General features: G+C 46.5%; 1 protein-coding gene and 1 pseudogene across 2 annotated transcripts in view; one reads left to right on the forward strand and one right to left on the reverse strand.

Annotated features, from left to right (window-relative positions):
- LOC127039351 (zinc finger protein OZF-like) overlaps nucleotides 1-27,993 on the forward strand; it is a 1,232,974-nt gene that overhangs the window by 48,793 nt on the left and 1,156,188 nt on the right. The gene's annotated exons all lie outside the window — the stretch shown is intronic.
- Nucleotides 11,411-27,993, reverse strand: part of LOC127039334 (zinc finger protein 879-like) — an 82,766-nt pseudogene continuing 66,183 nt past the window's right edge.

The following is a 27,993-nucleotide window of genomic DNA, read 5'->3' on the forward strand; positions in this document are numbered from 1 at the left end:
GCATCACTAGCCCCTGCTTAGTGAGTAGGGTTCAGTGGTCCCCAAAATGTGGGGAGTGACTCTTAGGGGGACACAGAGGAACATGCATGGGAGCACCACAGGGCCTGAGCCAGCTCCTGTGGAGGGTAGGGAGGGAGCAACACTCAGCCCCACTCTGTCCCAGCTCTTCCCGAACCCCACCCTCAGCCTAGGTCCCTGGCTCCCAGCCCGGTGTCAACCCCTTTACTGCTGTTCACACCCCTCACCCCAGCAAGCAACAGCCCCACTCCTCCCAGCCCTGGTTCTTGACCGTGGCTTCCGAGGGGCCACAGCCATGGCTAAGAGGACACAATGTGAAATGTTTGGGGACCACTGTTTTATGTTGACGTCCTCAATCACTTCTTTGCAGTCCAATAAAAGCTATTCCTCAACCACCTACCCCTCCATCAGGACGGACTAGGTATGTTCTGCTGCCCTTCACTCATACAGGAAGGAGAATGTTTTCATTCCACTCAATCCTAAAGTGATTTGTAACCCACCACCACCCCAAACTGGTCATTTTGGGGAAGCAGCCCCATCATGCTGCATAGCTAGGCAGAGTAGGTGTGTCTATGCAAACACGGTCTGTTCCTGAAGTCTTTCCCCATCTCCTCACTAGATGTGAGGGGGAGCTCATTCAGACCCTGCTTATGCTTAGTAGTGGGCAACTCTTTAGTGTCCCTAAATCTGCTGGCCTTAGATTTCTCTTCCTGTCTCTTTTGTTACAGCTCAGATGAGGTGGCTGAGTGGTTAAGGTGATGGACTGCTAATCCATTGTACTCTGCATGCATGGGTTCGAATCCCATCCTCACTGGATGCATTTAGTCTTGACTCCTCCTTTATAGACAACCATCTCCCCACTTGGTACAATAACAGACCCAACAATGTTGCTTCTTGCAAACAAAAACCTTCTCAGAAACTCCGACACCCACCCCCCGGCTTTAAATAAAATGTCTAAATCCCAGATTTTGAAAAAATGTCTCTAGTTCTGTATTTCGTAGTTTTTATCTTAAAAGGTAATGTTACATCAAGCTGAATAAGGTAACACTTCAAAGGAAAATGTTAGAAATGGTAGGGGAGAAATAGGAAAGGAAAAAGCCCCTTTTCTCAGGAGATACAAACTCGACTCCCTCCTGTCTGTATCACCAGTGGATTTAGCTTCCCTCTTTGTGTGCTGTAAATAAAATACAGAGGAGACAAGGTGGTTTGGTAAGTGTAGCCAGGGTAAAGGTACAGAAAAATGGGGGAACAGGGGAAAATGCAAATGTAATGAATACAATGAAACAGTGACTGGCTTTGGGAGCTTAACGCTCAGGCCATAAACCCTCCCTTGGAAACTGGAAAACACTAAACGATGCCCCAACACAGAAACCTTTTCCCACTGTTCAGGAGCAGTGGATCCCACGTGCTGGTGCAGCGCCCATGACCTTCCACTCTCTGGCTGATTTAGAGCCGTTGAGGAGGAGAAGTGGGGAGTCCAGATGGCGGTTGGGTTTCAGCGCTGCCAGGGAGGCCCTCTGGGATGCTGGACACCAGGAATGCAGGACGGTAGGAATAGGGGTGACTGACAGGCCTCCTGTTCCTCAGTCTCACGGCGGGACCGAGGAGGTTCTTCACTTTCCAGCTCGGGAGCACTGTGAAGACCTGACCATGGACGGGTGACTCAGAGATTCCCTCCTTCCTCATCACTGCAGAACTGTTAGCTTTTGTCTGAGCCAGGCAGAGTTTATCTTCATCATGTTCTATCCATCCACTTCTCAAAGTGTCATGTGATGAAGCATTCTCCGTTGTCTGTGCTTGGAGATGATGCTTTGACTTCTTAAATGCTATGTCAGAGTCGCTATGAGTGGAGATGAAAGTGTCAAAGACCTGGGAGAGGAATTCAAATGGATCCCAAACACCGTGTGATCATTGGGAGTTTAAATCCCAGGTTCCATCTATTGGCAAAGCCACTTCTAACAAGGTGGCTGTTTTGTCCCCCATTATGGCACAAGTTTGAAATATGGGCAGCATAGAGTCAATATTCATAACATCAACTACAAAAAAGATACGCATCTAGAGATAGCTTCATTATAATCAGCCAATCATAACCTCTCCCTAGACCCCTTCCACGACAATCTTTCTACAGTATTGGCTGCAAATATAGAACAGTGGTCGCAACAGTGATCTATACAGTTACAGATTATGTCAATAACATCACAGGAGGTGACACGGCATGAGTGAGACTGATATTGGAATAGCCTCCAGTTTTGGTGTCGTCATTTGAAAAAGATGTTGTGAAATTGGAGCTAGGGAAGCAAAAAGCCACCAAATGTTCTGAGGGCTGGAGAAAAATACCTTCTAGTGAGCTATTGAAAGAGCTCAACCTGTTTATCTTATGAAAAGAAGATTGAAAGGTGACTTCGTTGAAGTGCCTTAATGGAGAGAAAAGATTGGGTATTAAAGGGCTCTTGAGTCTAGCAGAGAAAGGTATAACAACACCCAATGGCTGGAAGGTGAAAAGAGACAAATTCATATTACAACTAAGGCACAAATAGTCAACAGCGAGGATGATTCACCACACGAACAAGCTACCAAGGAAAGTGGTGGATTCTCCATCTCCTGATGTCATTTAATGAAGACTAGATGTCTTTCTGGAATGTGTTTGCCCCAAAAGTAGCTCTTGTGTCATACAGGAGGCCTGTGATATGCAGGGGGTCAGATTAGATGCTCTAATGGTCTCTTCTGGCCATAAAGTTGACTAATTTCTAAAAAACTGAGTGTAGCATTGGGAGCAATGTCTGATGTTTTCCTGTCTAGCCAGCTTGCTGCCTGGAACGAACGCTCCTTGAGCGGGGTCATCCAAAGGGAGTAGCTCAAACCTCCAAAGGGCCTGGCCAGGGGCAGGACATTGGCACAGCAAGGGAGGGGTGTGGCAGTGACATCACAAAGGCCTTTTGCAGGACCTCAGACTATTGGTCAAAGGTGGTGGGGAGGTGGTGACCTCACAGAAATGCTGACATCAGCCAGGGAGGACAGGGGCAAGGGACCAGGGAAACCTCAGAGACCCCTGTGGCTTTGCTTCATCAAGTCTCCTTCTCCAGGTCTCTCTTTGAGCACTGAGAGAGTATTTGGGTTCACAGATGTGAGCGCCAGGAGGAACCTCTTTCGAGTTTTCTCCTTCCCTTTTAGTGATTTTACTAGAAAACAGCCATCCCTGTTTAGAAGGTAAGAGGCTCCTGGAGGTTCGAAACCTGTTCAGTCTGATCCATCTGGTGAGAGTTGATTTCGAGGCATGGAAAACACGAGCTTAAGGAGGCATATTTTATTCTGCACCTGGGATTTTGTCCCTTAGAATCACTGGGGACGTTAGGGTTTCACCTTTTCCTCCCTCTCTCCTTTCTCTTTGTCTCTTGCTTCTTTTATCCTTTCTCCTATTCCATTCCCAACAACAGGAGAGGTGTGTGTGTGTGTGTGTGTGTGTGTGTGTGTGTGTGTGTGTGTTAGTTACAGGGAAGTGCTTTGCAGCTCCCCCTGTGGAAGGTTCAGCCAAAAATGTGGGGCTGAAATAGTGTTCGGGCAGTGATCCCCACCGATGACCTGGGCCATCCTTTGGGCTCTCTGGTGAGAATCCTCAGCCTCATGTCCTCAGTCTCTACCCTGACTGGCTGAGCAGGGGGTTATTGACAGGGAGGAGACTCAGGTCCTTGTTGTTCTCTTTTAAGACCAAGGAAATCAGTCAGAACCAGTCATATGTTTGATGAATTTTGCTGCTTCTCTGCATTAATTGTCTCTGAGCAGTTCATGATTCTCTCTAACATTGCAGTTCTCCTCAAATACTTGCTGAATAATTACTGTGCACTGTTGTTGGTCTGGAGCTCATCTGAGAGCACTTTATTCAGGTCAGTAAATGTCTGAAATTCAAGATCCGATGGTTAGTTTGAAAATCAGGGCTCTTGGGTCCTATTCCCAACTCTGCCACTGACTGGCTGTGTGACCTAAGACAAATCAATTCTCCTTTCTCAGCCATAATTCTCCCTCTTTCAAGTAGGGATAATAATGATCTGCTCCTACCTAGCTCAACACACTCACTCTTCTCCAACACACACACTGTCTCTCCCCACACACAAACAGTCTCTACCCCACCACGCACACTGCAGTTGAAAAGCTGCTGGTAATCTAGTAAGATACCCATGGAATGGTGGGATAGAGAAACCTGCATCATGTGATGCTGTACCAGCCCGTGAGGCATTGGAAACCCTTCCCAAAACACCCTGCAGCCAGTTGCACAGTAGGATTGTTACCCACAGTGCACCGCTCTCTGTTGCCCTCCAAGAACTGCTAGCATAGATGTGCTCTGGTGACACAAGGGGCATAGGGAGGACATTCAATAACTGTTTAGTTAAAACACTTTAACTAAAGCAGGAATACCAGTGGGTTGGTGGCTCCTTTCTTTCCTCACCCTGGAGTAAACTCATCTTTTTATTCCATTCTTGATATTTCATGGAATAACAACAGACAACCAAAGAAAGAGGTGGGCAGGGCAGGTCTCGGGGAAGGGCAGAGAGATGTGAGTGGTGGGCAGGGTGGTCTCAGGAGACGGGCAGGGAGGTGTGGCTGGTTGGCAGGGTGGGTTGCAGGGATAGATCAGATGTGGCGATGGCAGCTGGGGGGCAGAGCTTGTGGTAGGGAGTGGAAAGGCACGAGCAGAGGGCAGGAAGGCCTTGGGGGAGGAAAGCGAGTGAAAGGTGGACCAGCAGTCCTCAGCCAAAGAGGAAGAGTGAGGGTGGGAAGTGGCCAAACAGGAGCAAGGCGGGAGCACAGGTGGGCCCTCAGAGAGAGGACAAAGGTGGGGGGGCAGTGCCATGGTCTGGATACCAATGGGCTCTCCACTTCTAGGGAGCTTCCAGTGCTCACACCCAGCCTCCCCAAATGCAAGAGTCATGGGCCACCTATTCTCTGGGTCTTCACTAACCAAGCCCCTCCCCAAGCTATGTTGATGGGAGAAGCCCTCCTGTTGACACAGTGCTATCTGCACCGGGATTAGGTTGATATAACTGCATTGCTTGGGGAGATAAGTTTTTTACACCCCTGAGTAATGTAGTTACACCGATCTAATTTTGTACTGTAGACCTGTCCAAAGTACCTTGGGAGTAAAACTTCACCTGCTTCTCTGCTTTACTGAATCCAAACACAAACAAAGCTTGTCAGGCCCAGATGGAGGTTGGCAGAGAGTCAGGTGTGTGCAGATATGAGCCCTTCAGCAACTGTAGGCACCAGGCTTAGCTGGCTTAAATCACTGTTTTGTATACAGGAGATCCTGAGTTCAAGTTCCACTGGTATCTTCCTGAGTTGCTTTTGGGGCACCTGGTGTAGGGTACTGTCAGAAGACAAGATTCAGAGCTAGATGGACCTTCGGTCTAGCCTAGTGTGGTTTTTCTTATGGTTTAAATTACACTCACACGCAATGAGGATAGAGTTACTGAAAGTTTGGGAGTTAGGAGCTGATAGGTTAGTGGTCCAATCCCCTCACAGACGACTCCCTCCCTCTGGGACAGGGGCAGATCTGAGCTCTCACATCAAATGCTCATTGTGGCTGCCAGAATCTGTGGGCAGCTCGTTTAGTTTATGCCGAGGGTTGAGTCCTGTTTTGTGCACCGTGTGTGAGAATGAAAATCCTAAACCGTCCTTTGAAATAACGAATGCAGCAGGACGTGTTTCTGTCCCTGCCCCAAAGCAGACAGACCAATGGAGAACTGCCATGAGTCCAGGGTAATACTCCACTGCGGTTTTACCATTTCCACTTGCTAAACTCCCTCCCAACCTTCTGGGCTCCGAGGACAGGGTACTGAGCCTGAGCCGAGACACAGACACTGCAACTTTACAGCCCAAGCCGCATGACCCTGATTAATCCCAAACGGGCCAGTTGTGGGTCTTTCATTGCACTGGAGACATATCCTAATGTTATGTCTACACTGTGATTAACACACCCAGGGCACTTGTCTCAAAGCCCGGCCAGCTGACTCAGGCTTATGGGGCTTGGTCTGCAAGACTATAAAATTACAGTGCAGACATTGGAGCTTGAGCCCAACCTTTGAGGCCCCACGAGGAGTGAGGGTTTCTGAACCCAGGCTTCAGTGTGAACACAAATATCTGCACCACAGTTTTTAACCCAACCTGATGTGTTGTGATTGATTTAAAATCTAGATCCAAACAGTTACCACGTTGGCAGACGGAGAAATGTCAGGGAGTTGAGTGAAAGGCCATTGCAAGCTCAGCTAATTATGCAACATGACTTATGGCCCATCTAACAAGCTCCTCAAACAATAGCTCCCAATTTTCATTCACATTGTTCTGTTTAGTGTTTTCTCCAAAACACTTTCACTGATCATTTTGGTCAGCTTTGGAAAGTTAGCCCTTTCAGTGCACAAAATATAGATATTGCTGGTGGGGACTGCCCTCTATTGGTCATAAGAACAGCCATACTGGATAGGACCAATGGTCCAGCCAGCCCAGAATCCTATCCTCCCACAGTGGCCAATGCCAGGTGCCCGCAAGGGAATCATGAAGTGATCCATCCCCTGTTGCCCATTCCCAGCTTCTGGCAAACAGAGGGTAGGGACACTTCAAGAGCATGGTTTTCTATCCCTGCCCATCCTGGCTAACACCCAATGATGGACCCGTCCTCCATCAACTTATCTAGTTCTTTGTTGGACCCTCTTATAGTCTTGACCCTCACAACATCCTCTGACAGAGTTTCCCCAGGTTGACTGTGTGTTGGGTGAAGAAATACTTCCTTTGGTTTGTTTTAAACCTGCTGCCTATTCATTTCATTGGGTGACCCCTAGTTCTTATGTTCTGAGGAGTAAATAGCACTTCCTTACAGATCCAGACTAACATGGCTACCCCTCTGATACTTCCTTATTTACTTTCTCCAAACCCATCATCATTTTATAGACCTCTATCCTAGCCCCCCCTTAGTCATCTCTTTTCCAAGCTGAAAACTCCCCTCAGTCTTATTAATCTCACCTCACATGGAAGCTGTTCAAAGACCTCTAATCATTTTGGTTTCCCTTTTCTGTACCTTTTCCAATTCCGATATCTTTTTGAGATGCGAGAGGGATCAGCTCCAGTATTCAAGATGTGAGCACACCATAGATTTATAGACAGGCAATATTGTATTTGTGTCTTGGTATTCATCCCTTTCCTAATGACTTCCCAACATTTTGTTCGGTTTTTTGACTGCCGATGCACATTGAGTAGATGTTTTCAGAGAAGTATCCACAGTGACTCCAAGATCTCTTTCTTAAGTTGAAGAGCTCATTTAGACCCCTTCAGTTTAGATGTAGAGTTGGGATCATCTTTTCCCATGTGCATCACTTTGCATTGATCAACATTGAATTTTATCTGCCTTTTTGCTGCCCAGTCACTCACTTTGGTAAGATCCCTTTGTCACACTTTGCACTCTCTTTCGGATGTAACTAACTTGAGTTGGTTTGTATCATCTCCAAATATTGTCACCTCACTGTTTACTCCTTTTTCCAGATCACTTAGGAGTATGTTTAACAGTGCTGGTCCCAGCACAGACCCCAGGGGGACACCACTGTTTACCTCTCTCCATTCTGAAAAATCAGACCATTTTTTTCTTGCCTTTGAACCAGTTACCTATCCCAGGGAGGACTTTCCATCTTATCTCATTTTGCTTCAGAGCCTTTAGGGAGAGACTGTCAAAGGTTTTCTGAAAATTTAAGTGTACTATTGTCATGGTATAATTCCCCACTCTGAACCTTAGCATCCAAAAGATGGGGTACCAGCATGAACTCCTCTAAGCTCAATTACCAGCTTAGTAATTGTAGCGCTGCCACCAACCAGGAATTCCAGTGCCTGGTACACTCTGGTCCCCACAAAACCTTGTCTGGGGAACCCCAAGACCCAGATCCTCTGGATCTTAACACAAGGAAAGTAAACCCTTTCCCCCACCGTTGCCTCTCCCAGGCTTCCCCTCTCTGGGTCACCTTGGAAGACCACTGTGATTCAAACTCCTTGAATCACAAAACAGAGAGGAAAATTCACCTTCCCCCCTCCTTCTCTTTCCCCCTCCCAGACTCTCCCTGAGAGAAATTAATCCTAACACAGAGATAAATTAACCTCTCTCTCCCCCTTCCCTCCTTTCTTCCCACCAAGTCCCTGGTGAATCCAGACCCAGTCCTCTGGGGTCTCACCAGAATAAAAAAAACAAACAATCAGGTTCTTAAACAAGAAAAGCTTTTAATTAAAGAGAGAAAAACAGTAAAAATTATTTTTGTAAATTTAAAATGGAACAGGTACAGGGTCTTTCAGCTATAGACACGGGGAATACCCTCCCAGCCTAAGTATACAAGTACAAATTAAAATCTTTTCAGCCAAATACACATTTGAACTCCTCCTAGCCAAATACACATTTGCAAATAAAGAAAACAAACATAAGCCTAACTCGCTTTATCTACCTAGTACTCACTATTCTGAACTTATAAGAGCCTGTATCAGAGAGATTGGAGAAAAACCTGGTCGCACATCTGGTTCCTCTGAGCCCTCAGAGTGAACAACAACCAAATTCTAACAGCACACACAAAAACTTCCCTCCCTCAAGATTTGGAAGTATCCTGTCCCCTGATTGGTCCTCTGGTCAGGTGACAGCCAGGCTCACAGATTTTGTTAACCCTTTACAGGCAAAAGAGATAAGAAGCACTTCTGTTTTATTAACTCTTACTTACCTGTTCATGACAACTATATCCACGGGCTCACCTTTATCCACATGCTTGTTGACTCTCTCAAAGAATTATAGTAGATTCATGAGGCATGGTTTTCCTTTACAAAAACCATGTTCATTCTTCCCCAATGTAAGCGGTGGCAGACTCACCTGGTGGCACCTCCTGCTGATTATCTTGGGAATTAGCTCTCCAGCCATCAAAGTACCCTCTGCAGGCCGGTGATCTCCCTTACCACAGCTGGCCCCCTGTCCCTCCCAGGATCCCGGTGCCGATTTTACCCTGGCAGTACCCTCACAGTTCTGGGTCTCCCCGTCTCACGGGAACTCCCACCCACTATCCCCACTTCACCTCAGTCTTGGCTACTACCCAGTCTTCATCTAGCCCCCATTCACTGGGGCAGACTGCAGTATGAGCCACTCATCACAGGCAAAGGCGTTTGGACCTGCCACCTCTGCTTCCCCATGGGCTGCCCCATTGCAACCCTGCACCTATTCAGCCTATAGTCAGGCCTACAGCCTGGGGCTTTCCAGGCCAGAGCTCCCAGCTCCTCTGGCCCTTCCCCAGCCCTGCTCCCAAGCTAGATGTCTTGCTTAGGTCCCTGCAGCCAAGCCCTTCTCTCACTACAAGCAGAGGGAGACTGACTGGATTTCTGGCTCACAGCCTCTTATAGGGGCCAGTTGGGCCTGATTGGGGCATGGCCACAGCTGAGCCTATTTTCCTCAGTCAGCCCAGGCTTCTTGCCCCAGCCACAGCCCTCTCCTGGGCTGTTTCAACCCCCGTAGGGCAGCAGGGAGTAACCACCCCGCTACATCCAACAAACTCCGTTACCTATGTGTCTAATAATTGGGCTGTACAATTTCATCCAATGTGCCTGGTACTGAAGTTAGCCTTAGTGGCCTGTAATTGCCAGCTATCTCTCTGGCGCCTTTTTTATACACTGCTCCAGCCAGGGACTAACGGCAACCCCAGACTTTCCCTTTCTCCCTTCTGGGAAATCAAGTTCAAGTTCTACAAGGAGCTAAAGAAGCCTCAATCCTGTATCTGAATTCATGTCACATTTCTCACTACCCGACACAAACAAATGTCATTTCAATCCCAGATGAGTCCACTTCAGTCATTCCTCAGCCCCATTCCTTCACTCTCCTGCCTTAGCTTAAGGCATTGCACCATCCTGTGGGCATTTCATGTCCCTCCTCAGTTTCACATACAGACACAATTTCCTTTGCCGTTCAATGAACAGCAAAACCTTTCTGTGCCTCTAGTCTGAGCCAGGGCATTCAATTCCATTGAAACCTTCTCTCCTGCAATGGCAACGGTCAGACAGAGGGGACATGGCCACCTTCAGCCCTGAGAGTGAGATCTCACGCTCCTCTTTCTTCAAGCTGCTGCTGTTAGTCCATAAAACATGTACCATGGAATAAAAAGCTGAGTTTCCTCCAGGGTGAGGAAAGAAAGGAGCCACCAACTCCCCAAAAAATCTCTGTGCCCCAGAGAGAACCTGCCCCTGCTATTGGAATCACTGATGTGCTTCAGCTACAATGGGGAAAGTATCTGCTCTCATGGGGGTACGGTTCAGTGGTAGAGGGTTTGACTGCAAATCAAGTGGTCCTTGCTTCAAATCCTAGTGCCCTCTAATAAGCCTCTTTTTTTTTTATTTTTATTTTTGAAAAAAGGGAAAACATTTTCATTTCCATTATCCATTATGTTCAAGAGCTCCACTATATGGGGATGCTTGAAATGAATGTAAACACTCAACATTTCACTGTCCAAATGCATAAAAACCTAGCAAACCTGTCCATCAGCTGTGATCAGTTCCAATTCTCTAAGTGTCGACTTTATGTTTTCATCAATTAAACAAAGGGATCATAGGAATGTACATTTGCCGATCCCTCTTCTCCAGGGCTGTGCTGTGCAGAAGAACAAGAGCCACATCCAGTTGGGGTTCAGGAGTCTGACGAGCAAAGGCAACTTGGTGCGGGCTAAAGTCACCACTACCTTGGCTCCTTCACATTCAATCAGCAGCTGGGCCCCCAGGACAAGTCATGAGAAGAAGACAGTGGCTGTGAGCAGGAAAATACCCACCAAGAAGCTGGCTAAAGCTCTCAAGATCCTCAGGAAGGTCACCATGCTCATGTCTAGAATGTACTGACTGCAGCGGGGATAAAAAAGGCAGAGAAAAGCGCTCAAAAGTTCTAAGCTGCCAAGCCCCAGAAGGTGATCAAAATCCTACTTAAAATCAAGACAGGATAAGGCTAAGGTCATCTCCAAAGCCAGGGCTAGGAAGGTAACACTGAGAAAGAAGTGAAGAGATTTCCATTGGGATGACTCCTGCTCCCCTAATGGCTCTTTTATGAATCACCATGGACCACCCAAAGAGATCAAAGTCCTGCAGGACAAACAGCCCCACAGACAGTAAAATGAAGTGGTGGCAGTGGGGGGGAGTGTTTCTCTTCCAGAGGGGAAGTGCTGTGTTTTGTGTAACACCTGCCAGGTGAGTGATGCACTGACAGGGCAGCTGCCCACAGCTCCCACATGAGCTCATTCTCTTCGATCTGCTTCTGCTGTTATTTCAGAGCCATCACTAGTGGGAGTGTGTCCCTATCACTTCACTAGCTGTAGAATAGGCTCTGTCTGCACCCCAGCTCTGATTAATCCCACTTTTTAATCCCACTTTTTAATGTATTCCTACTGCAATACTCTCCCAGTTCTCTGCCTCATTCTAACATTCCCATCAGAGACTGACTATGGGAAGGAATGGACTAATTTCTGTGACATTCGGTAAGTTGCCATAGTATGTGACTGAAACCTCTGCTGGAGGTGGGCAGAGCCTGTTACACACATAAAATAGCTAAGCTTTACCAAACTACCTGCTACACATTCAAACCTTCCTGTACACACACAATAGAAATTGGGGCTCTGAGAAATGGCAATTTTCCTTTAACACAGATCATTGTTTTCTGTTCTTCCAGAGGTATTGAAACAGAAGCACATTAACTTTCAACAGCTGCTATTTCATGAACTGCAGCAGAGCCTCTGCCAATTTACCACCCATAGAGCTGATTGTTTCTAACTGTAGGGTTAGCCAGACCATTCAGTAACATTATCGCTCTGTTTACAAAGCCTTTGGTTAGTGACGAATCATGAGACTTATCCCTTCCTGCTGTAATTCCACTGACTCCAGTGTTCTCTTTCCCCAGTTCTGGTTCCAAGAAAATAAACAAATTAAAACAAGCTTCAGAACTAACATGCTGTGGGAAAGTGGAAATGTTGATAGCTCAAATAATTAAGTTTCTTCTGCATCTTGTGTGTGTCTATCTGCTTTGTGTGTGTGACCAGTGGGGCTTTTTGTTTGCTCCTGGCAGGTTCAAACATGTCAGATTTGTCTGTGGGGAGGGGCCAGAGAAAACAGACACCTTGGCCTTCCAGGTTGGGGTTGGGTAAAGAAATAACAACCTTGTCCCATAAAAAAACAAAAAATGTTACAGAAACAATGGTAGGAACAGTGCTAGAGAAACTGGTAAATATTCACAATGCCCAGGCTTGAAGTAATCGGAAATACAGAATTCAAAAGCAAAGCTCAGGGAAGATTTGGGGTTTATTCTCTGAGCTTCGCCATGTGCTATAGCACAGGGAGCACTTTTGGAAGTCTCCCATCCCACAACTGGGGAAAGGAAAAGGATTCTTAGGTTCTACCACGGATTGAAGGAGGAGAGTGATGTGGAATAAGGGACTCCCTCTGACTTACCCTAACTACGTCTGTTGTTACAATGAGTTAAATGTCTTTTTCCCCCTATCCCTGCCCTGTTCCTGCTCTTTGTTATAGTTCAATATATTTTAAGTGCGGAAAATGATAATAAAAATATCTGCTCCCCAGCACAACCTGAAGCAACATCAGAGCAACTGGGAATGAAACAATTTGTTCCCAAAGAGAGAACTTGATGACTAACAATTGCGTTGAAATGGGGGAATAAGATAACCGTGATGCTCAGGGTTAGTTTAGACTAGGAACAGTGATGGAGTTTAGGTCAGGTCAAGGGGAAAACTAATGCCAACCACTGCACTTGGACTGCATCTCCACTACAATTTTTACATGAAGATCACTAAATTGTAAAAGCAGCAAAGAATCCTGTGGCACCTTATAGACTAACTTGAGCAGCCAACGCCATGTACAGTCCTAATGGATGGAAGGCACAGGTAGTTTTTGCCTCAGTGTAGCTTGTTGGGATCAAACCTCTGTCTCCCCCACCTGGAGCTGATGAACATTCCTGGCTGGAGGGACACACACTCCTATGACTCAAAAGGAAAGGAGTTGATAGAAAAGATCAGAGGACTGACCCCAAAGAAGGATGAGCTGCAAAAGGCAGAAGGCGGCAACTTATCTGGTGGAGCTGAGAGACCACGGTGAAGATGATGCAAAAATCACTATGTGGGAATTAGCAAATGTGATTTTTTTTTTTTTTTAAAATTCTTTGGCCAACCCTAGTCACAGGATTTATTACAATTCTCTCTCATGTGGATTTTCTGATGTCTAGTGAGCCTCGAGCAATGACTGAACCTTTTCCCACACTCAGAGCATGTGCAGGGCTTCTCCCCGTGTGGATTCTCTGATGTTTGATAAGGTTTGAGTTCTGATTGAAGCTTTTCCCGCACTCAGAGCACGTGTAGGGCATCTCCCCTGTGTGGATTCTCTGATGTCTCATAAGGGCAGAGCTCTGACTAAAGATTTTCCCACACTCAGCACACGTATAAGGCATCTCTCCTGTGTGGATTCTCTGATGTATGATGAGGTGTGAGCGCTGACTAAAGATTTTCCCGCACTCTGAGCATGTGTAGGGCTTCTCTCCTTTGTGGATTCTCTGGTGTGTGTTAAGGTTTGAGCTCCGATTGAAGCATTTCCCACACTCAGAGCATCCATAAGGTTTCTCACCTGTGTGGATTGTCTGATGTCTGATAAGGGCACAGCTTCGATTGAAGCATTTCCCACACTCAGCGCATGCATAAGGTTTCTCACCTGTGTGGATTCTCTGATGTCTGATAAGGGTAGAGCTCTGATTGAAGCTTTTCCCACACTCATGGCATGTGTAGCGTGTCTCTTCCAAGTTGATTCTGTTGCTTGTTACAAGGTCTGAGAGGCTACTAAAGTTTTCCTTTGGCCTACCCTGAGTCTCACAGGCTTTTGTTTTTTCTCGGAGTGCACAACTCCCGGAAACATTCCCTTTGGATCTTCCTGATAAAGTTCCATGTGGTTCCTCTTGCTCAGCATCTTCCTGATGGGATTTCTCCTCCTCATTCTGATTTACCATCCCATCACCTGATGGGAGACAGAGAGAATCCAGACATAGATCATTACCTGCACCGGAAAGAAAGAATCTCAGAGAGAGGAATGGAAAAAGGGATGAACAATCCAAAATATGTGTGGGAGAGATCAAACCTATCAGGAGCTGATTTTCTCCAAACCCTTCCCCAGAGGAGAGAGGAAGGGATCAGTTTTGGTCTGCATCTCACGAGAACACTCAGGGGAAAGTGAGATCGGGGAGTGACCTGCTGCCAGTTGTCAGTCAGAATAGGAGGGAAGCCATGAGTCACATCTGCCATAATGATTCCACATCTGCAGGGAACAATCCTGAACGTGTAGAGCTCCTAGGGTCTTTGTAGGGCATCCCAAATGTTTCCTGCATTCCCACACAGTTGTTGAGTTGGTTTAACCAAGTCCTCACCTTTGCAGGCAGCTCTTCGAAGCACTTCCTTCTCAGAGCCCTGGAGGTCTGGGACCCACGGTTCTTCCCCTCGTTCCAGCTGTGAGATCACATCAGGTTTGGAAACTGGAAAACCTACTGCAGGCAAAGAAAACCAGGGAGGTCAGTGGAATTTGTGGGATACTTGTCACAAAAAATAGTCCATGGTTTTAACTCCCAGCTCATTGTTAAGCAGTAACATCCCAAGGCCAGCTTCCTTGGCTCAAAGAGGCAGGAGAGTTATTATGATTTTAAATCATATTCATTACATTAGTGCTAAGGAGCAACTAACAGTGGGTCCCCATTGTGCTAGGTAAAGTACAAAGAGAGAATAGTAGATGGCCCATGCCCTGAAGAATTTACAATCTAAATACACAAGACAGACACAGAATGGGGGAAGGGATAGAACCCACTGTTAGAATAGAGATATTCAGGCCTGCCTGTCAAGCCTATAGTTTAAGAACTTAGGTGTATTTTTATCACTTAGCTACTTACAGGAGTATGAAAACAAAGAATCAAAATCACTGTTTGTATTTGTAAGGGCCTTCTCTTACTGTGACAGTCTGAGGCCTTGTTCTTATGCTAAGGCCTTTGGCTAAGCAGCAGGGGCAGCCATAAGCTGAGAAGTGAAGGGTCACATCCTCACATCCCAAACCGGTCACACTGAAATAAGGTGCTATTGGGCTGTTAGGAGGATGATCCTGTCCTGATAGTGCCCATCACCACCAGATAAAGAAACAGATCTTAAGATGGTTAGAGAAAACTTAGTTTGAAAGCCTGTTTGGCAAGAAATCACTTCTCAATGCTTGTGGTTGTGAAACCCTCATTTTTGTATTCTTTTATCTTCATGGCCACCACTTTTACAATGTTAATCAGTCTGGTTCTCTAATTGTTTTCGTCTGCTGTATAATTAATTTTGCTATGTTTAAGTTAATTAGGGAAGTGGGATACAATTATGTTGGTGCCACTAGGTAGAAATCTTCTTGCTTGAGGCCTGTGTGAACCAAAGTACCTCCATGTTAAAAGCCTTTGTGTTAGCCTCACTAAACTTTTGTAACCTTCTGTATTAATGTGCTGACTGTAACCACCTGTGTTATGAGCTGACTGCTAAACAATAAGGCCGTAGTTAGCAAGACCAGTTAGTACTACATATTGCTTATGCTAGATAAGACAAATGAAAAACAGATGTTATGGCCAAGGCCATATGCATGAGAAAGTAGCTTACACAATGGAAAATTACAAAAAGAAAGATACAAGGGTGGGAATATAAATACTAGTGCCCCGCCTGCGTGTGGGCGTGCAGGATTTGAGATTGTTATTTCTCCCTTGCACCTTATTTGAGCTCATATAAACTTGTGTTTTGCTTCTCCACCCTGGTGTGTTTATTGGTGCGGCACACCGGCCGACGAACCCCACCCCGCTGTTGCTTGGCCTCGGGCACTTTGTGCCGGTAACAGTTCTTGGCGCCCAATGGTGGGCTTCAGGCTAAAAATTAGCCTTGCCCGGATCCCTCTTAGTGTCAATGGATTGCGGTGACGACTGACGCCCAGTGCACACCGGCGACTTCACCAGGGGCCTCGGCAGAGATGCAGTTCGACCGACCCTGGAGGGCACAACGGTGCAAGGCGCTCGAGTAGCGGAGAAGCAGTTGAGGGTGACGGTGAGGAACTGGTCCCTTGGATAATGTAGGAACAGTCCAGTAGTGTGGACTTTTGCCCGAGGCTGGGGAGGCCCAGTCATTGTAATTCGAGGCTGGGGATGCCCAGTCGTTGTAATTCCCATTAGACGATAGAGTGTCATATAATGGGTCAAGGGTATGGTATGGGGCGCCAGGGAAGGTGTACACCCTTAGAATGCATTTAGTGAATTGGAAGGTGTTTGGCTCAGATCCAATAACTAAGAATAAACTGAAAAAGTTCTGTACAGTAGACTGGCCTCAATATCAACTAGAAGAGCAGAAAAGGTGGCCACCGGAAGGATCACTTAATTATAACACGATCCTCCAATTACTCCTGTTTTCTCAGTGAACGGGTAGCTTCTGAAGCTGTTTGTATGAAGAGCTCTTCTAAAAAAAATCCCCCACCATAGCTCCTGTTCTTTCCCCGTCTGGCGGAGTGCAAGGATTCAAAAGCAGGTTAGGGATAGTGCAGAAACAAAGAAGGGACCTGTCTAGAAAGGGGAGACCCTATGTCCTAGGACACTCTCTCCCTGTTGAAGCTAAAAAGGAAGATCAGATGCAAAATGGTACTGGGGGCCAGTGTGAGTGACTGTTACCGGAAGATGCCCAGAGTACCCTGTGAAGCAAAAGCTTGTGACCAGGACTACTCTAACACAAGCCCGGTAATTAGTGGATCTTTAGGAGATCCGACCCATGGTGGGCTGACTCGGCCTGGCATCATCCGGTGAGGAAGCTATCTGGATCTAGGAGTGTGTGTACCCACCTTCCCCCCCCTTTCCTTTCCGTGTGGGCTACTGACAGTCTGATCATCTCACTGGATGCAATCAGAGTAAGCGTCGTCGTCTCCCAGGGACTAGCCGACGCTTTTTGTTGAAGGGAGGTGTAGGAGGGTCGTGGTCATCCTCGTTAGCCTCCCCTGTGTGAGTACCCTATAGGGAGAGATCCTTAGTTTATGTGCCGCTAGCGCAGACAGAGTACCCTCCCTGTGTGTGTAAGTGGAAAATGGGTGGGGGACAGTCTAAACATTCCACCTCACCCCCTAAGGGTACCACCGCATATTACATGAACGTACATTATGGTTCAACAAGCTGCAGGTATTTAGAGAATTGGAATATTTACACACGTGAAAATCCATCTAAACAATGCCCACTAGGAGGTACTTCAATCTAGATAAGATCATACATCTAAGAGGAGCGTTTAATCACCAAAAAGCCCTGACAAAGCATGAGCAAATTTGTCTATTGAGGAAAGGAACAGGTTAATTTGAAATTCAGCTTGGCCCAGGGATAAAAAGAAAGTTGCTCTGCGTTCAAGGTCAAGAATCAACGCAGACTATGCTACGTACAAAGAAAAACTGCTTTCGGCCCCAGCTGGCTGTGAAGGAAAAAATATAGACAGAGGCGAACCAAAGGCAATACAAGTTACAGAACTGAAATTACATTTGCAAAGCTTAACTGTCCAGTAAAATCCAACAGTGTGCCTTTGTGACCCTGGAGCCAGTGTGGCTTGGTGACACCGAAGAAGCCACAGGCAGCCGACCTGGACTGGAATCTCTGAAAGAGACGCCGCAGGAAATTCCAGGGTGTAAGAGAACAGCCCTCCCAAGAGCAGAAGCATGTTGAAAATTCTGGACAAGCTGTATACAGAATAATCTCCCGTCCACCTCTCCCCCTTCTCTGAACATTATACACAGAAGTGGCCAGTCTGAACGTTCGTGTGTGAGTATGAAAGGGGCTTAGGGCTTGGGGCATTAATGTTTTCCTGAGTGATGTGGGAGCATTCCCAACACTCTCTGTTGTTGTTGTATTATTTTATTAATGAAGCTTTAAAATTCAGTTATATGATGTGTTTTCTTTATCTTCCTCCAACGATCCTGTAGTGTCAGTCTGATCACCTGACACGAGGGATAGACTGGTAACAAAAATTTGTCACAGTTTGGTAAGCAATTAAGAAGGGGGAAGCCCTGCAAAATTTACACCATCTATTTGTTTCACCCTTGTTATTTTATCTTTGCTTTGCTTGGTACTGTTGGTGTTATATGTTGAAAACTGCATGATTAAAAGTGAGTCCTAATAGAATAAAAAAACGCTATCTGGTTCTGGTTCTGTTTTGTTTAACCGGTTACTGTTGTTTTTCTGCTCTGTTCATTTGGGCGTTAGGAGTGTGGGCGAAACTGAACCTCTCGTTCGTAATTCCTCGAAGTGGAAGCCATGCGTGCGAGGAAGCTCTGAGGTCGAATTGAGATCCTTCTGTCCCGTTCCCTGTAGTGGTCAGTGTATAGAAGTGGGAAAGCCTGGCTTAGACTGTAAGTTCCTCTGCTCTGTGTAATTCTCTTTTCTGTTTAAGTGTCAGCAGACAGATGGATGGGTCTCTGGGTAAACCCTCTAAAGGGGTCTGGATTATATGTTAAGTAAATGGCCTTTGCCCAATGGGCCATGTGTTTTTGTCCAGGTGACAAGCCTCATGAGGGAGGACTCGGGTAGTCTTGTAAGTAAGAATGTTTAAGGGAAGAGACCAGGAGGGGTGGGGGCTAGTTAAAAAGCCCACCCTCCGAGCTAAACTGGTAGTGGAACAAGTTGGTGCCCATGGAAGGGACGGTTCAGCAAAAAAAGCAGGATCGGGTCCTGGTGGGCAGGCAACAGACAGGGAGATTGGAAAACAGATTGGAAAACTTTAAGGGTATAGTGGAAGGAAGGAGTCAGTAAGTGTAAGCATGGGGATTTCAAATACCCAGGACCTTCTTGAAATATTAAGTTAAGTTAATAAAAGTGGCTGTTGGAAAACAAGCAAGTAATTTAACGGAAAGTAAGAAGTTAACTCTGTAGTTGCTGAAGGGAACAGCAGTTGAACTTTGTAAAAATGCTAAAGAAGAAAGTTCTTGGTGTCTGTAAAATCTTTGTAAATAAATTCAGGCAAAGAAATTATTGGATTGCAATCATTTCATTTGGCTATGAACAATTTAGTTGAATTAGCTAAAGAATGTATACAGTGTAATGTAATTGAAAACCTGGAATGCCTATGAAACAAATACAAGAAAATATAAGGTCATTCCTCTGTTTTGCCTGAAGTCAACAAGGGTATTTGTATATTTTAAGCAATGATTGTCTGCCCAGAAGGGGTAGACTTCTGTTTTTTTTCTGTCTTTCAAATAATCAAAGAAAACTAATGCCAGCTGAACAGCATTCTACGTACCATGTATTTACTGGCACAATAGGAATTATGTTCTGTGTCCTATGTTCTGTCTTGTGGTGTTTTGTCTTGTGGCTGGAATTGTTGTGTTTAATAATTTCATAGAATAGTCTATTTTAAAATCAAACAAAAAGGTTAAATTAAAATGCAAATACTTGTTTTGTTCAACTTGGAATACAAAGTGTTTGAATAAATCAGAAAAATGTAATATACTAAAGTCTAATGCATTTCCTTAAGTAAAAAAAAAAAAAAAAATTCATTGGCCAAATTGTTAATTGCAAAAATTATTGTTAAAATTTGCATACCAACAGTCTTTGAAAGCAAAGACATGAAAAGTTAACCCACTCCCCATATTGTACATGGGATCTTTCTGGCTACCTCAGATTTCTAGCCAGAGGGCTGGGGAAGGTGGGAAACTATTGGACTAAAGGTTAAATTAAATAAACTCCTCGAAGTGGGTGTGCTTGTTCTAGCTTGTTGCTCCAAAGTTCTGTAATAAGGTTATTTTAGTAAAAGGGTGTGTGTGGCATATATTAAATAATAAAACTAATGTACTGTATAATGACAATGTGTAGGTGTTCATTGTTGGAGAAAAGGTGTATAGGTAAAAAGCAAAAGTTTCCTTTGCAGGTTAAAAAAAGCCAAAACAAAAAAAAGGACAAAAAACAAAATAAGTTAACTGAAAAAAATAATTAGTTAGCAAGCTCAGGCTATAAATAAAACACTAACTCCATTCAAGGACACTGCTCACAGTTAAGACTTGGCTAACAACCAGAAAAAGAAGGGCTTAAATTTACCCACGCAGCTATAAAATCTGCAAAACACTGCCAGGCACTAATAAAATGCGTTAGGTTTCTTTTCTCACAGGTAAGCAAGCGCCATTCAAAAACCCTAGCAGCCCTGCCACTCCTTGAAACCAGGAAACTAAATTGAGGTAAAGGTCCACCAACAAAAAACTGCTTTGGCTCCATGCTAAAAAGGCCCTTATTAAGCCCTGCTGACTACCAACACTGCTGTGAAGTGCCAAAGGCTGACTGCTTGGACCCATGATTCTCACTGCAAAAAGACCCCTCCACTTTGGGAGAATTCTCCTATTAATGTTTAGCCTATTTCTCCTTCTAGCTCCACTGTGCCTTCTAGCCCTCGTTCAGACTACCCCGCCGTATTGGCGGGTTAAAACCGATTGCTCGGGGATCGATATATTGCGTCTAATCTAGACACGATATATCGATCCCCGAGCGCGCTTATATCGATTCCAGAACTCCATCAACCCCAACGGAGTTCCGGAATCGACACAGAGAGCCGCGGACATCGATCCCGCGCCGTCTGGACGGGTGAGTAATTCGATCTTAGATATTCGACTTCAGCTACGTTATTCACGTAGCTGAAGTTGCGTATCTAAGATTGATTCCCCCCCCCCCAGTCTGGACGAGCCCCTAGACAGTAGGGAAAAAGTACAAGGTAAAGTGCTAGTAACCTCTCCCTTGTCCACTAACAGACCTACTGTGCCTTTAAATTTTTCTAAAAAAATCAAAACCATTACCGGGTAATGTGCTGGTAACCTCTCCCCTGTAGAATACTAAACCACAATTGTTTTGAAAAAAAAAAAAGAAACACTCAAAAATTGCATAAATCCAGAAATTCCTGACTAAAAAGAACATTAAAAACTAACCCTGTTAAAAAACCAAAAAATTATACATTGGCGGGAGAACATTTGTGAAACCTGTGCTTGGGAATGTGGTTTAATTGAAGCTTGGGGTTTATTCTACAGGCTGTGCTGTGTCCTGAAAAATAACTACTAATATAACCCTCCCTCCCATGCTATTAATGTCAATGCATTTTAAAAGTACCTGAGAACAGTTAAATAACAGGTGTATTATAGTACTACATCAAGAAAAATGGTATTAAATATCACTAAGGCTGGAAGGGCATTGCAGTGGGATCTAGTATGTTTAGAAATTCGGAATTTCCTGAATAACCAGCTGATGGCCATTCGAAGTAATCTTAAGTATCAGACTTGGCCCACTGCCCTTACAGACACATCAAAAATACCATCTAATCTGTAATCCTAAAGACATACATGGACACTTTCTGGGTGAAAGTGTGGCTTCACAGGGCGGGGTGTCCACCTGTATAGGAAATAAATGCTGTACTTATGTCCCAGAAAACACACAGAATATTAACAAGCACATCCTGTCAGCCAAACAGACTTTTAAACAGTAAAAGGCCCAGGAAAGAAAACCCACTATTTCTAATTTCCTCTGGGACTGGTTACCCAACCTGGGAGGCATTGTTCACCTCCTGCTCACTGGTGTGGTGTTGTGTATCGTTACTCTCCTCTTGCTTGCTTGCTGTAAAGCACTCCAGCTCCCTAGAGCTTAATCGCTTTTTGCCCTTAAAGTATAAAAAACTCAGCCAAAAGTTTGTTGAGTGTTCTCAAAGAAGGAAGTTGTTGGTGTCACTAGGCATAACCCTAGGTAATTCGGGAGGGTGGAAAATCACGAGTGCCGATGAAGCCCTCCTGCTCAGGCCTCAATGAACCAATGTTCCTCCATGTTAAACACTTTGTGTAATTTAGTGTAACCTAATATGTTAAAAGCTGTAAAATGTAATGTCAGCAGTTAGTTTTCTGATTGTAACAGCCAGTTCTCATGGAATATAAAGGAACAGACTGCTTGTTTTAGCTGTGCTTGATTTGAGGCGTCAGCCTCCCTGCACCGCTTTAAAATCTCAAACTTTGCTTGCTTCTCCACCCTGGTGTGTTTATTGGCGCTACGCACTCTGGGCAACAAACCAGTGTTGCTTGCCTCGGGCACCCTCTGTGCCTGCAACACTCCCACAGACTGCTCTCCTTCCCTGGGCCTTTCATCCTCTTCAACAGCGCAGTGGCTGTCTGACCGGAGGTGGGAGAAATCTACAAGTGTCCCGGAAAGCCTCATCAACATACCTCCCTGTCTCCCTTAGTGTCTCCAGTTCCACCATCCTGGCCTCTAAAGCCTCCATGCGGTCTCTGAGGGCCAGGAGTTCCTTGCACCAAATGCACACATACTCCACCCGCCCACAGGGCAGGTAATCACATATGCTACATTGAGAGCAATAAACAGGATAGCCCCCACTCTCCTGCTGGGCTTCTGCCTGCATTCTCTCTTACAGCTACCTAGGTTAACAACAGGGTTTGTGTTTCAATCAAGAAGTTTGTATTATAGCTTAAATATTTTAAAGAATGGGAAGAGAACCTCGCCCTCTTCCAAACTCCCTCATGAAACTCCTCGTTAGCAGCCCTGTTTGCAAAGCTTCCTGGTCGTTGCTCACTAAGCACTCCCCTATCACATACCACCTCACCCCCTGCTGTGAGTCACCCAGGGTAGGGGGCTGGGAGCACCCCCAGGACCCCAGCCCTGATTCCTGCACCCCCTCCCATATACCCAGCCCTCACACCCCATGCTCTGACTCCTGCACCCCTCCACACTTCCTCATCCCCACTCTGAGCACCAAATATGGGAGCTCCTGCACACACACCCCCACATTGCCATCTGCATCCCTCGCATCAAATGGGAGCTGCCCGAAGTAAGCACTCCACACTTAAATGTCCTGCCCCAACCCTGAGCCCCCTCCTGCATTCTAAAACCTGGCCAAATGCTGTACCCAATCTCCAGCCTGCTCCTGCTCCCTCCCTCCCAAGCCCTGCACCCCCTCTCACACCTCAAGCCCTTTCTCTTTCACTGCTCTCAAAAACACTCCAGTTCCCTGCCCTCTCTGATTCCTGCAACCACCCATAACCCCTCCCCTCTCCAGCCCCATGCCCCTCACACACCCCCGAACCCTGACTCCTGCACCCCTCCAAGAAGCCTCCGGCTAACTCTGATTCCTGCCCCCCCACATCCCCATCTGCATTGCTTGCATGAAACAGGAGCTGTCCCAGGTAAGTGATCCACACCCCAACCACCTGTCCCAGCCCTGAGCCCCCTCCCACACCTTAACTCCTGGCCAGACCTTGCACCCCAACGTTTAGAGCAGTTTACAATAGTTAGCTAACAGTACAAACAATATTTGGAAAGATCATTAAGTGATGCAATGAGACGCTCATCGATTTTCAAGTGGTCTGTGGAAAACTCAGACCTCAAAAACAATCAAGGGACCTCACTTTAGCCTCATTTACTTTCTATTACTTATAGGAGGAGGAGGAAGAAAAAAAAAAAGAAAAATAGGGGTGGGAGGGAAATGAGAGAATGTTCTTTTTCTTGCCTGTGTCCCAAGGAGGGATCCCTAAAATGGAGCTGAGCACAGGGCCCCACTAACGCTAAATCCGCCACTGAGCTTCCTTCTCTGGATACCCCCAATCAGTATTCAAGGACACACGGACAGTCTGTTTGATAAGAAACCCTGGACCAGCAGCTCTGACTCCAGCAGCCTGCTTGTTACACCCCAAGCACATTCAAGTCTGGGTGGAGAAGGCTCAGGGTTTGAGAGGTCAGGGGTAGGAAGCTTCTGCTGATTATGCCTCACCTAAGCCTCAGTTTTACTTGAGCAAACAGGAGATATTTGACACTGTGCGATATGGCTCCTGTGCTCTGTTCCCAAAGTGTTCTGCAGTAAGGGAGGGTCTCTGGTAGCGTGTGTGCCACTAGCATATTGGGGTGATGCTGAAACAGGACAGAGTAGAGGTGGCATTGTGTGGCAGGCATGAACCATCTCTCTTCTTTTCCCATTCCAAGAACTGAGGGGAGAGTAACCCTTACCCAGTGAGGTTACATTCTCATAGTTCTCCTGCATGACATCCCAGTAGAGGGCTCTCTGAGTGGGGTCCAGTACAGCCCGCTCTTCCCTGGTGAAATACACAGCCACCTCCTCGAAGGTCACCGGCCTCTGAAAAAGCAAGAGTCCAACACTCAGTACCTGCTGCCCCACTCACAGTCCCCCTGTACATGGGGGACAGGAGCCAAACAGAAACTCTGGGTGGATTGCAGTCAGAGTCCCACTCCCACCCTGCTCAGAGCATCCAGGAAACACCGGAGGAGGGAACAAAGAGAGAGCCCCTCCTCTCTCTCAGCAGAGCCATCACATACCTACTAGCCACAGACTGATTCAGGAGATGGAGCCCTTAGCAGAGTCCAGAGACAGCTCCCTGGTAGGATGCCCAACACCCTCCCCATTCTGAAGAGCTGGATGTGAAGGGAGGGGAATCTCCCTAAGCCTCACAGGTGGGTGCCCCCTTCATATTTCACAGCAGCCGCTGGTTAGTCAGGTCGGGCTCCAGCACTATGAGTCTGGTCAGTTGTCCCAGGACCATGGAGCTGCGTTATTTTCTGCTCCACAAAGAGAACGTTATTCATCTTGCAGTAACTGAGCTTCTTCGAGATGTGTCCCCCTGTGGGTGCCCCACTCTAGGTGACGGTGCATCCCGGGGCTGTCGATCGGAGATTTTCGGTAGCAGTGCCTGGCTGGGGTGCACGCACCCAGATGGTATCTCCTGTCTAGTTGGAATCTTCCTGAGTGTGTGCGCCCCACACCCTCCTCAGTTCCTTCTCTACCATGGAGCATCATACGAGTACTCCAAAGTAGAGGGGAGGAGGGCAGGGAGTGGAGCACCCACAGGTGGACACATCTCGAAGAACTTCAGTTACTGCAAGATGAGTAGCTTTCTCTTCTTCTTTGAGTGCTGTCCCTGTGGGTTCTCCACTCTAGGTGAATGTGTAGCAGTACCCACTAAGGTTGGTGGGACTTTGGAGATGCGTCAGGGAGTATTGAAGATAGTACTGTATGGCCTACTATTGCATCTACCGTGGTGTCTTGCATGAGAGCATAGTGTTTTGCAAACGTGTGTTCAGATGACCATGTAGCTGCCTTTCAGATATCAGGAATGGGAATGTTGTGTAAGAAGGCAATGTATGCCGAAATGGTCCTAGCGGAATGAGTTCTAATGTTATCAGGCGGTTGAAGATTCTTCACACGGTAACAGGATCTGATGCAGTCAGAGATCCACTTGGATAGACGTTGTTTAGAGATAGTCGTGCCCTTTGATCTTTTGGCAATGGAAATGAAGAGTCGTGGAGACTTGTGAAATGGTTTAGTCCATTCTAAATAAAAGGCAATTGCTCTCCTCACATCGAGAGTATGCAGGGTTGCTTCCTGCGGAGTTTTGTGAGGTTTGGAATAGAAAGTAGGTAAGTATATAGGTTGGTTGAGGTGGAAGGTTGACACCACCTTAGGAAGAAATTTAGGATGTGGTCTCAAAGTGACTATCTTTGGAGAAGATAGTGTAGGGAGGGTGGGCCATGAGGGCACTCATTTCACCAACTCTCCTCGCTGATGTTATGGCAATTAGGAAAGGCACCTTCATGGACATATGGAGGTGAGAGGAGGTAGCCAACGGCTCAAATGGAGGTTTCATGAGGGCATGAAGCACGAGGTTAAGATTCCATGTAGGCACTGTTGGATGAATTTCAGGGTAAAGATTTTGCAGGCCAGCGAGAAAGCGTTTAATGGTGGGGTGTGTAAAGAGTGAGTACCCATCCAATAAGTCACAGAAGGTGGTAAGCGCCACCAGGTGCACTTTGATGGAGCTGATCGAGAGTCCGTCTTGTTTTAGTTTCAGGAGGTAGTCTAGAATGTTAGGGAGGGTCACATTATTGGGTGCTAAATGGTTATGCGAGCACCAAAGAGCGAAACATCTCCACTTCTGAAGGTAGGTTTTATGAGTGGAGTCTCTCCTACTGTGCAAGAGGACACGTTGGACCTGCTCGGAACAGGCTAGTTCATGGGTTTGGAACCATGAAGGAACCAGGCTGTGAGGTGGAGATTTTGGAGCTGGGGGTGAAAGACTTGTCCGTTGTCCTGGTAAAGGAGGTATGGTCTGTTAGGGAGAGCCCATGGGTGACGGGAGGACATGCAGAGAAGGTGGGGGTACCATGTCTGTCTCGGCCAAGCCGGGGCAATAAGGATGGACTGGGCCTTGTCGTCCGCAACCTTCTGAAGAACTCTGTGTAGTAGAGGGATAGGTCGGAAGGCGTACAGGATGCAGTTATTCCATGGGATAATGAATGCATCCCCTAAGGATGCAGTCCCGAGTCCCGCCCTGGAGCAAAACGGAGGGTATTTCCAGTTTTGAGTCATGGTAAAGAGATCTATGGACAGCCTGCCCCAGTGGGAGAAGAGCTTTTTGGAGTACTGAGGGGTACAGTTCCCATTCGTGTTCCATTGAGAAGTGTCCGCTGAGTGCGTCAGCAGTCGTGTTGTGACAGCCTTGTAGGTAGGAAGCGATGATCTGTATTCAATGTCGTATGCACCAATTCCATAGTTGAATGACTTCCATGCAGAGGGAATGTGATCGGGCTCTTCCTTGTCTGTTTATGTAATACATACATGCTATGTTGTCTGTTATGACTCGCAGGTATTTGTTCTTTATGAGAGGAAGAAAGTAAAGGCATGCTCTCCTCCCTGCTCTGAGCTCTAAGAGATTTATGTGTAGATGTGTCTCTGATGCAGACCACCGGCCTTGTGCCCTGTGTTCCCCTAGATGTGCTCCCCAACCAATCAGGGAGAGGTCCGTGGTGAGCATGAGCGTTGGGGATCGTTGCTGGAAGGAAACCCCTGTGCAGAGGTTTTCTGGACTTGTCCACCATTGTAGGGAAGTTATAACGTGAGGTGGAGGAGTTAGCAACATCCCTAAGGGATGTCTGCTGGGTTTGAAACTGGAGTTGAGCCAGCCCTGAAGGCATCTCATATGTAGCCTGGTGTGTTGAACCACGAAGGTGGTACCTGCCATGTGACCAAGGAGCTGTAGGCAGTTTCTTGCTTGTGTCCTGGGACGAATAGAGAGCGTACGTATGAGCTGCGTGATAGCGAGGAACCTGTTGTATGGGAGCGAGACCGTGCTCTGGGTAGAGTCGAGATGAGCTCCAATGAATTCAATCTGTTGCGTAGGTATCAGGGTAGATTTTTGAATGTTTATTTGGAGGCCTAGGCTGTGAAAAATGGTGATGGCGAAGCACGTGGCTTGAAGTGTCTCACCATAGGAGTCGCCCCTGATGAGGCAATCGTCCAGATAGGGGAAAAGTGTGACCTCGTGTTTGCAGAGGTGAGCCACTATCACAGCTAGGGTCTTGGAAAAAACTCTTGGAGCTGTGGAGAGTCCGAAAGGGAGAACTCTGTATTGGAAGTGATCCTGACCGATTGTGAATCGTAGGAAGCGTCTGTGAGCTGGATGTATTGATATATGGAAGTAAGCATCTTGCAGGTCAAGGGCTGTGAACCAATCCCCTTGATCCAATGTAGATATTATTGTGCCCAATGTGACCATCTTGAATCTTTGTGTTCTCACAAATTTGTTCAGTTGGCGTAGGTCTAGTATAGGCCTCCATCCCCCGGTTTTCTTCTGCATTAGAAAGTAATGGGAGTAGAACCCTGTCCCTTGATGTTGCGCCGGCACAGGTTCCACTGCGCCTAGTTGCAGAAGGTGTGCCACTTCTGTGCGAAGTAACTGTTCGTGAGAGGGGTCCCTGAAGAGGGACGGGGAAGGGGAAAGGGTAGGAGGGTAGGATATGAACGGGATGGAGTAACCGGTCCGAACTATTTAAAGGACCCAATGGTCCTGTGTAATCCGCTGCCAAGCATGTTGGAAATACTGGAAGTGGTGGCCAAATGG

The sequence above is a fragment of the Gopherus flavomarginatus genome, chromosome 23 (assembly GCF_025201925.1).
Source record: "Gopherus flavomarginatus isolate rGopFla2 chromosome 23, rGopFla2.mat.asm, whole genome shotgun sequence".
Lineage (NCBI taxonomy): Eukaryota > Metazoa > Chordata > Testudines > Testudinidae > Gopherus > Gopherus flavomarginatus.